The following is an 11,909-nucleotide window of genomic DNA, read 5'->3' on the forward strand; positions in this document are numbered from 1 at the left end:
TCCAATATAAGAAAGGACTAAAACCATCTCCATAGCAACAGCAGACTGAAAGAATTCATTTTAGGTAATAAACTAAGCACACAAGCTATATTATATGATATAAACCTAACAACAGTGTTTCAATGCCACAAATATAACTATCATCCATATTATAAATACAAAAAGTGATTCACAAGCAGCAATCACCTTTTCCAAGCCTGAGCACCTGGCTTATTTAGTTTCAAAACTTTTGCTTATGAATGAAAGATACCGAAGTTCATACTAAGGGTTTGATCATCCCATGTAACAAGAAGTCGGAGACAGTGAGATCTGAAAATGGTTGATTTGGTTGACTGATAGCTTAACGGTGCTGTTAAAATCAGGTCCAAAATTCCTCCCAATCTCTCAGATGCACCACCCACAGACTCTGCTAGGTCTTGGCTTCATATCTAGCATTACTTCCTAGAGAGTTCTTGTATGAGACAGAAACTGCCTTCAGGAGAAAAGTCCCATACTCCTCGATCCCCTTCATCATTGACTAGAAGATGTCAACATGTATTCCGTCAACTACCTGGGAAACAACAGAATTACTCATAGACTAGTCAGGACTCATGATGCAGGGTAAAACTGAAAATTAGTAAATTAAGATTAGTTGACGTGAAGGGAGAAAAAGAGGCAGATCAAGTGTTGGCTGCAAACACACAGCAGTGATTGTAGCAGCCAGCGTGTCAGTAAATGGCAGTCCAGTTGTTTCCAAAAGAATTGTTAACTTGTTTACTTAACTGTATAGTAGATTTATCCCACAGGTCAGATAACAAAGTTCCTTTACCTCAGGGATACCAGCCCAGAATTCTAATACTGCTATTAATTCATCCTCTTGAGAATCAATCATTGTATTAGGGATATAGATTCCACTGCAACTGCCACAAATCTGAACAACCTTTTAATGTTATGCTCTGCTCTGTTTCCCATTGATACTCAGATGATCAGTTGAGAGTTTGAGTTTGTTCATGCTGTTCACCTACTTAAAACTCTTCTGTACCAACCATTGTTATAGGGTTGAAGGCCAAAGCCCTGAACATAGTCTGGGAATACAGTGTCTCGCTCCTGCCTTTCCCTCCAGCATAGTGCCTTGCCTCTGCTCTAACCACACCAGCCTTCTCTACCCGCTCCTCTCATAAGGTCTCTCTCTCCCTCCCCCTCCCCTCCCCTCTCCTCCCTCTACCCTTCCCTCTCTTCTTTTCCCCCTCTCTCTTCCTCTCTTCCCCTCCCCCTTCCTCTCTCTCTCCCTCCCTTTCCCTCTCTACACATGGATAGAGGAAGGGAGGGAAGGAGGGAGGGAAGGAGGGAAGGAGGGAAGGAGGGAAGGAGGGAAGGAGGGAAGGAGGGAAGGAGGGAGAAAGATTATAAGAAGGGGGATTATTTTCCAAGTATTTTTTTGTGATCCATCCATGTCAGTGACTAGAGCAAGACAACAACTGTACTTTTCTCAATTCCTTAAAGTGCACTGCAAAGAACAAATAAGAAAATGAGGAAATAAAATGGTGTAGCATATGACCGAGAGCCTAAATTTGGCAGTCAGTACTAGTGGAAATTTTATATATTAAACACATACCAGCAGGGTGCTTACATAACCTTCCTGAGAGTCCATTGCTTCTGCAGTAAGTGAGAGTAAAAACTCTGATCTCAGAAAATTTTTACGGTATTCAGCAAGATAATGTATGTAAAACATTTAGCCCAGAAATGGAAACTATTATTAACAAACCCAATTCCTGTAACTACATAAATGTTCTTCTCAGAAAAGTTGTCTTCATACAGAGCCAAACTTTTAAATAAAGCAATAGAATGATTTAAGGTAAACATGGTTAAAAACTATCCAGATTTCAGGGAGTAGATGTGGTTGATATGAAAAGTTTACAGGAAGAAGTACTTGGCTTTTTGAGCCTCATTAATCAACATTGAACTCAGGGCCACCATGAAACTTTCAGATCTAATAAATCTCTGAAATCTGTATCAATTTGGATGGCATCCAAAGCCCACTACTGGATGGGATTTCCCTCATGCAAATCTCTGTGCTGTTAATTAATTCACTCCCTTTTTCTCTTTTATTATTTGATGTTATTGTGGAGAATTCTGAAGATTTGTACATCATAGCTGTCTTCTCTGTTAGCTTGGTTATATGTGACAAAAAAAGAATCAAGGAGAATATGTCCCAAGCATTGTGCAGAATCCATAGCAGATACACCGTTCACCAGTATTTTACAGCCACAGCAGACATCAATAATCAAGCAGGGTGTGACTCCCACCAAAACTCATACAGATTCTCATTGTTTCTCAGAACAAGGCTTTGATGTGATGTCTATTCTCCATGCTGGACCTAAGAAGGAGAACAGCAGCTGAGCTGCATAGCAAGGAACACAAGGACAGACCTAGCTTGGGTGGAACTCATGAACCTGGTCTGAGACATCTGTCATTGATGAACTACACTCTAGAAACAAATATGATTGATTAATTAATTCATGTGATGCTAAAATAATTTGAGCCCTTCATTTGCATCTTCCAGTACTATGAGGGGGAATTACACTCAGAATTTTGTAAACGGTCACTCTTCGCACCTTTCTTTTGCTCTAGATTTCCTTTCATTTTTAAACCAACAAAGGACCAAAAAAGTCAGACTGGGATGGCACGTGATAGAAACTTGCTCAGTACAATCATCATCATCATCATCTTTAGCAGCCAAAAAAATGAAGATGAACTGAGGATTCTCACACTTCACAATGTCTGGATAGATGCATCCTAAGTTTTTTTTTTACTTCAGTTGTTAACATTACTTCACCTTTGCTCCTCTTGCAGAACTGGCATTTCCTATTACCAGTGCTGGCAGCAACAGGATGAATCTCAAAAGGCCAAATCTAAAATCAGCTTTGGCCCAAGAAATCTTTTCAAGCAAATGTTCAGAATTCTCAACAGGGGGAAAGGTCTCGAGTAGCGAGAGCTTGTTTCCTCATCCATATTTCATTTTCTATCATATTCATTCTGTCTGTCTCCCTCCTCCTCCTCCTCCTCTTCCTCCTCCTCCTCCTCCTCTTCCTCCTCCTCCTCCTCCTTCCTCTTCCTCCTCCTTCCTCTTCCTCCTCCTCCTCCTTCTCCCCCTCCTCCTCCTCCTCCTCCTTCAGGTAACAGTCTATACAAAGGAGAAGAGAGAACACTGAGAATGTATCAGCCTTGATTTCATTTAGTGAACCCGTAAAAAATTAAAACCACTAAAATATTCCATTTAATTTTATCTCATCCAAAAATCATCAAGGCCCTGAGCAATATGTCACCTGTATTAATACCTGTTTTGTTCTGAGGAAATACTGTCCAAATCCAACTCATAGAAAAAAAAAAGGTTTACTTGTCTTATAGGTGAAAATTCATCATCTGGTATTCATTTTAAACGCAGCTGACTAAAATTCTTCTCTTCGCGTTGTCAAAACTTTGTCTCTTTGTCTAGACATGAAACCCTGCAAAATTTCCCCCCTTCCATGTTAACATGGCTACTAATAATGCTAATGTTCCAATCTTGTCTGTACATCCATCTCTAGGAGAAATCCAAGGGAGGGTATCTGGGACAGCTGGAGGGAGAAAGGCAGAGGCAAATGATACAATTCTGTTTCCACTAAAAACATTTTCCAAAAGAATAAAGATGAAGTATATTTTAAAACCTCAACTCAGGCTAACATATTATAATATATAAGCCGCAATAACCTATACAACTAGGTCATAGCATTGTTCCTCCCAGGGAACGAGCCTTTGGCTATGCAATGTGTTGCTTGTATGGGTATGGAGAAGAGGCCAAATATGAGTGAGTGTGTCTGACTTCCTGAACTCTATGGCCAACTGTCCTTCCTGATCTCCTTACACAATTTGTATGCTTATTCATTCAATGCCTGGAAAGGACAGAAAGAAAACTGCTACAAAAAAACATAAATTCCTGGGAAGATGGGACAAAAACAACTGATATCTTCAGCAAAACTATGTTGGCAGAGATGTCAGAGAAGGTATACCCATGAAATTTCACCAATATGGCTGCCTTAACAAGGCCTGAGAGAATAAGGATGATGTCAACAGTGGCACCAACATGGAAGGGGAAATCTCATGGGGCCTCAACCCTGGACAAAGAACTACAGGCAACAAGGAATGCTGAGTGGGAGAAATAGTCTTCCAAGGGGTGAGCCCCCAAGTTGGTTATCAAATGTTAAGTGGTCATCATTAAATAATATACATATAAGTGAACAGAGCAGAATATATATATATATATATATATATATATCATAAAGAAATAGAGGCCAGGGATTTAATAAGAAGCAGAGGGCAGTCTTCTTTGAGTGCTTGCATCCACTTGCTAGCAAATCTGTTGGAAACTCCTTCTAGAACTAGCCTCTTGGGACTAAGAAACAACTCGATTCTTGGACTTCGATTCACAGCTGACCTTTGTTGGTTTATTTCAACTACAATCCGGTGGCTGCCACAATTTCAGCTCAGAGAACTGCAAAGCCTAGAGGGTTGTTCAGTCAGGGCATCTGTACGCTGAGCATTTATTCCATTGTGTTCCTCATTGTGAGAAAGACTTGTCCTCCGGAAGCTATGATTTGCTCTTGTAGATGCAGAAGTAGAGCACGCTCAGCTTTTTACCTGTGCCTACTCAGCTATCTCAGGACCAACTTGAAGCTGAAGAAAGGGCAAGATCTCAGAGATCACTTCAGATCTCTCTGGATTTGTCTCAAAGGGAGCCTCCCTCACATGGATACAGGAAAGGCTGGATTCCACAGTTGCCGGAGGATTTTGGAGATGGAGGTGCTTTCCCTGAAATCTATGTGGCCCAGTATCATCTGGATATGGGGTGACAGAAAAAAGTGTCCAATGCTCTGCCCATTCATTTGGATCAGGAAGGGAAATTTATATATGACACAATTGCTCGACAAGGACATTCCAAAGACAAGGTCATTTATAACAAAAATACTGACCTTGTTCCAAAGGAGGTTATGAATCCAGATGACCCAGAACTGCAAAGGCCTGATGAGGAGACAATTAAAGAAATTACAGAAAGGACAAGAGCAGCCTTAAAGATGAGCATAGCAAAGAAGATTGCTGGTGCCAAGCCTGTTCATGCAGCTGAGAAACTGCCTCCTGCTCAGTATGTCCAGTACATGCCATCTCAGCAAGGAAAAACATTTAATTCGGGAGCTAAATAGAGAGTTATTTGGATTGTTGAAAGGCAGAAGGATCCAATGGGGCCTCCAAAATTCAGGGTTAATAAGAAAATTCTCCGGGGGCCCCCCTCTCCCCCTGTACCTGCAATGCACTCTCCTCCTCGGAAGATTAGTGTAGAAGAAAAAAAAAAGTGGAAGATCCCGCCATGTATATCCAAGTGGAAGAACTCAAAGGGTTATACAGTTCCACTGGATAAACGGGAGGCTGCTGAAGGGAGAGGACTTCAGACAGTCCAAATAAATGAAAAATTTGCCAAACTGGCTGAAGTGCTTGACATTGCTGAACAGAAGGCTCGAGAAGTGGTGGAAATGCGAGCCCAACTAGAAAGAAAGATGGCTCAAAAAGAAAAGGAGAATCATGAAGAGAAACTTAGAGAAATGGCCCAGGAAACCAGAGAAAGGAGAGCTGGGATCAAAACCCTTGTGGAAAAAGAGGATGGAGAGGCCTGTGAAAGAGATGAAATGACACGTTCACCCTTGTCCCGCAAGGAAAACTCGACACACGAGCTCTTCTCCAAGCAGTTTATTCAGGACCTTGAATAAGCTTCTAACTGACGACCCGGGGGAAGCCTCTCCCAGGCTTAAGTACTCTAGGAATAGCCTACCCTCATCTGCCACGTGGCAACAGCAGATAGGCCCACATACACAGAAGCAAGCCAGATCACTAGCCACAGCCAAATAAGGACTTGCTTACTCCTAAGAGCACTCACCAACAGGTGGCGGAAGGCAGAGACCAGCGCCATCTTAAGGCGCGGCACTATAAGGCTCTCCACAATGAAATCCGTCATGACAGGCGCAAAGAGAGGCAGCACGACTGGAACCTTTCCAGGGCAGCTCCTGATAAGAGGTCAAAACTACAGAGAAATGAAAATCAACATATCAGTGAAGTCATTGCTCTTGTGTGCCCAATCCTCGAACTTCCAATGAAATTCAGTATGACCAAAGGCTCTTCAACCAATCCAAGGGTATAGACAGTGGATTTGCAGGCAGAGAAGATGAAGTTTACAATGTTTATGAACAGGCCTGGAGGGGTGACAAAGATATGGCTCAGAGTATCTACAAGCCCAGTAAAAATCTGGACAAGGACATGTATGGTGATGACCTCGAAACCAAGATAAAGACCAACAGATTTGTTCCTGATAAGGAGTTTTCTGGTACAGACCATAGACAGAGGGGCCGAGAAGGACTAGTTCAGTTTGAGGAAGATCCTTTTGGTTTGGACAAGTTTTTGGAAGAAGCAAAGTGCACCATGGCTCTAAAAGATGCTCTGATAGCAGTCACTCCAAGGAACATGAACGTGAAGGCAAGAAGCAGAGGAAGCAGTAGAGGGGCCTCTTAAAACTACATCTGACATATACAGCAGAGGACTGGGTGGTCTGGCCTCAGTGAGAGGAGATGCACCTAACCCTTGAGACACTTAAGACATCCTCTTGTGGGGTGTGGGGACATCCTCTTGAATCAGGGGGAAGAAGAATGGAATGAGGAACTGTCAGAGGGATGACCTGGAGGGGAATAAAGACTGGACTGTAAATAAAAAGACTAAAGTTAAAAAAAAAAAATAAGAAGCAGAGGGCAGAGGCAGGATTGCATGAAAAGGGTTGGATGGAGGAAAAGAAAAATGATATAATTATATTGTAATTTTGGAAATAAAAACAGAAAAAAATCTTTAATTTGGTCTCATTTCCCCATTGATAAGAGTTCTATGGGCCCTTCGGAAAAGAGAAGAGATAAAGCGTAAAGACAGGAAACATGCTGCCCTATTGGAAGAACATTCGGCTAATGATTGCATCATGGGTATTCACAGGAAGAAAACAAGATGCTTCAGCAATACATCTTATGAATATGTTAGATGTTTGGGGTGGAAGTAGAATTACTAACCAGTCTCTATCTTGCTCTTTGTAGAGAAGCATTAGCCCCTTCCAAAACCAGAGACATTAAATGAATTACATAAATGAAACCATTAGACTGAAAATCCAGATTTTCGTCAATGATTATACACACACACACACACACACACACACATATATATATGTATAGTGTAAAAGATGTGATACGTGTGTGTGTGTGTGTGTGTGTGTGTGTGTGTGTGTAGCGGTGGCTCACACCTTTAATCTCCACACTCCAGAGGCACAGGTAGGCAGATGCATGTGAGTTCAAGGCCAGTCTGGTCTACAGAGTGAGTTCGAGGACAGCCAGGGCTACATGGAGAAACCCTGTCTTGAACAACTAAAAGAAAAAGACAAAAAAGAAAAAAAAGTATAGACAAATGGATGGGTGAATAGATAGATAGATAGATAGATAGATAGATAGATAGATAGATAGATGATAGATAGAAAAGAGAAAGGTAAGAGAAAATAAAACAAATAGTGAAATATTGCATGCACACCCAAACAAGAATATGTGCACACATACATACAATGGCACATAAACAAGAGAATATTCAGAGTCAATCCTCTTCTTCCTATCAGTAAGTGTAAATGGGCTCAGCACTATAAATGTGCAATGGCATCAGACTAGACAAAGACAAATCAAATACAAAATGTGAAAGCATATCTAACTATACAAGAACAATTAACATTTAATAATTAAAATTAATGTGATTGTTTAATTCAAATTCAGCATCTAAATGAGTTGAGAAAAGATGGATGTTTTAATAACTGTTTGGGGAATAGTTAGTATCATAGAAAAAAGGAACAAAATTGGATCATTTCTCCTCTATAAACTCTAAATAGGTCAGATATCCAATCAGTATTGGAAGACTAAAGGTGCCTACCTCTAAACCTGAGAGTGGGAAACACTCCTGATTCAAAAATCTAGTTGTTGGGTATGGTGGTAAACACTATAAATTCCTGTGCTCAGGAGACAGAGAAGTGGATCTCAGTGAATTTAAGATGTGACTAGCTAGAGTTACATAGTAAGACACTGTCTTCAAAAAATATATGTGTAATGAAAAAAGGATTTGATAAGTCTGATTTAAATTTAAAACTAAAAACTACCTGACTTAAAAACCTCTGTAATTCAAAATAAAATGACCACCCAGAGAAAAACATTTAGTATTTGTATTGATAATAAATTAATATTTTTATAACAAAAAGAAATAAATCAATAATTTAGAAAAACTAGTCAAGGAATAGAAGGAGATAGTTTGCAAAAAAGAAGTGTAAATGGCTCTTATCCCCAAGAGAAGAGACATACAAAACAGGACTATACTTACTACTCACTCAGAATCAGAAGAGTCTAAAAGACCAATAAGCTACAAGTTTGGCAAGATTATAGGAAATAAGCATTCTCCTATATTGCTAGTACAAAATGAAACAAAGGCTTAAGAAAAAATTGATACTACCAAGCAAAATTAATGTTCATTTGCCCTTTGATAAAGCCCACTTCTAGGATTCCATTTCAATTGTAAAAATAGCAAAAGATATGTGGTAAAGTGGTTTCAATATGGCAGAAGTTATATCAGTAAATTTGCAAGAAATCAAACAGAATCAAATGGACATAAGCTCAGGGGTGCCCACACTGCACCCCATGAGACAGATCCTGCCTCTTATACAGCATAAAAGTTAAAAGTAGCTTCATTTCTTTTCAAAGTGTTGCTTTTAAAAATGGCAAATATATTATTATTTGGTTCTTTGGAGAAAATATTTGGTGAACTCTAACTTTGAATCAATATGGTAAGTTTAAGGCTGGATGTAGCTCAATGATAGTATATGACTAGCAAGCATTCCCAGGGTTCTACGTTCTATCTTCTGTATCAACCAGGAAGAGGAGAAGGCAGAGAGGGGAGGGGAGGGGTATGGAGAGGGAGAGGGGGAGGGGAGGATGGTGGAGGGGAGAGGGAGAGGAAGAGAGACTGCCCTGCCCACTGAGTGGAGAACTGTGTAGCTGTAAAGAACACCTGCAATGGAATGAAAAAATGTGATGATATTAAAGAAACAAATAATAAAACAGCCTGCTGTGGGGGGGCTTCCGGTCTGGGCCCGAGCATAGAGCAGGTCACAGGCAGCAGCTCCGTACCCAACCCCAGAAAACCGAGAGAAAGAGGGACTCCCAGGAGCTTTAACTCAGGCAGCATCCCAGGTAAAAATGAATCACCCGTGATGTCTGCAGTTAGAAGTTCTAATCCAGATGCTGGCCTCCGAACTTATACTACTCAGACCTTTGAAGGGCCACTGACAAGAACATCAAACAGCTAGAGATTGACATCACTAATCTGAAGAAATATCCTCGTTTCACTGTCTGAAGAGACCTCCTAAAATCGCAAAGATCCTTATTGGACTTGATTTACTCTAGTACAATAGAAAAGGCTGTGTACAGCTCTTAACTGTGTACAGCTCTTAAAGAGGAAGGTTGCCTTTACATAGACAAGACAAGGAGGGTTAAAGAGAGCATGAAACAGGTAGTGAGGCCCTAAGAAAAATCAGAGAGAGAAAGAGACAGATGAATGCCGGTACAAGAATTGGTTTTCAGCCTCTCCAAGGTTGTCAAGCCTATTTCCTCCCATCTTGGGACCACTATTTGGGTTCTTTTTGCTTTTATCTGCTGGTCCCTCATCCTCAAATAGGCGGACTAACTCTGTGATACAACAGATAAATAACTTGGTAGCAAAACCTACTCAGATACATTATCATAAGTTAGCTATGGAGGACCACGAGACTCAAGATGAGGTTGTTACTTTATACACGGTGTTTCCAAAACCCATCTCCACCCAACCTAAAAGGGGAGACTTCTGCCCCTAGACCAAGCAGAGAGGGGCCACCCAGAACTCCCTCTGACAGGCGATCTGAATTCTTGCTTAGGCTTCGAGGCTAAGCACTGCAAGGGAATATAAATAAATGATAAAAATATCTATCTGGGTTCCCTGAGGGACAAGCCTGACTACATAGGGGTTGATGTCAAAAGTATCCCCTCTCCATGAAAAAGACATCAGGATGGGTATGGCCCTCATGCCTCACTGGACAACGACAGGGGGACCAGAGCCATTACAAGGTACCCTTCAAATACTGGAGGTCAGGCCTCTATCCCTGCCTTCTCCAGTTTAGAATTGCCACAGCCCTTCTATACTTAGAGAAGGGAGGAGATGTCAGGGGTAGCCTTGCTTACACACTGAAGGCCTAAAATCAGCCATAGGCCTAAAATCAGCAATAGGCCTGTCATACATGTATACTAACACCAAGTCTTGGGTCTCAGTGGAAAAACATTGAAACAGATGGCTATAAGCTAATGTAAACTGGCAGCTTTTGTGGAAATTTATAAGCCTGATTTGTCATAGACCTTGTAAATAGGTAGCCTTGGCAGACAATACCAACTTAGATAAGGACAATCGAGTCATAGGCAGAGTCATAGTGAATTGTCCCCTGAACCTTCACCTAGCCGTTCTGAAGATATCTGTATTCCCCCTGAACACCCACACTCCAGTGTCATTCTCTTCCCCACATCCAGCCTTTCTGTGTTTATAACCCCTGTGTGAATTAATTACAATTTGAGAAAAAAAATTTAAAAAATAATAAGAAAAATAAAAAACAGCCTGTTGGCCACTTTTAAAAATATATTTCTTTTATCTTTTTTTTTAAATTCTTCTTTCATACAATACACTCTTACCTGTCTCCCTCCTCTCCACTGCCCTCAGTCAGTCCCCACCCCCTCTGCTCTCTCCCACACCCATTCTTCCTGTTTCCCTTCAGACAAGAGCAGGCCTCCCAGGAATATCAAGCAAAAGCAACATATCAAGTTACAATAAGACTAGGCACCAACTCTCATATCAAGGCTGGACTAGGCAGCCCAGTATGAGGAAACAGGTCCCAAGAGCAGGCAAAACAGTTAAGAGTTCCCTGTTCCCTTTGTTAGGAGCCCCACAAGAACACCAAGCTACACAACCACCATATAAATGAAAAAGACCTATACAGACCCTGGCAGGCTCCCTGATGGTCAGTTCAGTCTCTGTGAGCCCCACTGAGCCCTGCTTAGTCCCTTTATTTCTTGAGATTATAATGTAATTCTACACCCATAAAGTCTCACCAGCGTGACTGCCTAAACGGGAGCTGAACAAAGGCAGCAACAATAGACAGGCTAAATTAGACAGGGTTGGGGAAGGCCACAAGCCTATTGTTCAGTTTCTGAAGAATGCCAATTAACAAGTAAAAGGAAAGAAGGGAGCACTGGCCTGGCTTTTCCTGCGTGACCCTAAATCTACAATAGGAATGCTTCCCAGAATAAATGAGAAGCAACGAAAAATATAAACTGCTGCGGTTTCTGCCACCTTGAGTTAAAGGACTCTGGGCAACAAACACCAGCGACTGCATTGCTACACAGCCTGGCAGCATTACAGAGCACCCGAGTGTCTCCTGATGAAAATAATCATCTACAGAATGCCGAGAAACCAAACCTCTGTGTGACCGAGCCTTTAAATCTGCCTCTTGAATCATGCAAAATGGAGATGACCAACAAATATGTTTAGTGATTCCATAGGGGGGGAAAAAGAGTCAGCAAAATACAGACTCTGAGAAACCCTATCCCTTCCAAAAATAAAACTAAAATGAAGGCTAGACTTTTTTCCCCCAACAATTAAGTTGAAAAGAGACTAAGAAAAAAAATTATAGATCAAAGGAGGCATAGGAGACCTATAAAAATTAAAAATAAATGGATGTTATTCTAATCATAAGTCAAAGCAATTTT

General features: G+C 41.1%; 1 pseudogene; it reads left to right on the plus strand.

The window, feature by feature from the left end:
• The first annotated feature begins 532 nt into the window (after positions 1-532).
• On the plus strand, positions 533-6,560 carry LOC114629836 (annotated as a pseudogene).
• Positions 6,561-11,909: the final 5,349 nt, after the last annotated feature.

Source organism: Grammomys surdaster, unplaced genomic scaffold (genome assembly GCF_004785775.1).
Source record: "Grammomys surdaster isolate TR1022 unplaced genomic scaffold, NIH_TR_1.0 317, whole genome shotgun sequence".
In the NCBI taxonomy this organism is placed as follows: domain Eukaryota; kingdom Metazoa; phylum Chordata; class Mammalia; order Rodentia; family Muridae; genus Grammomys; species Grammomys surdaster.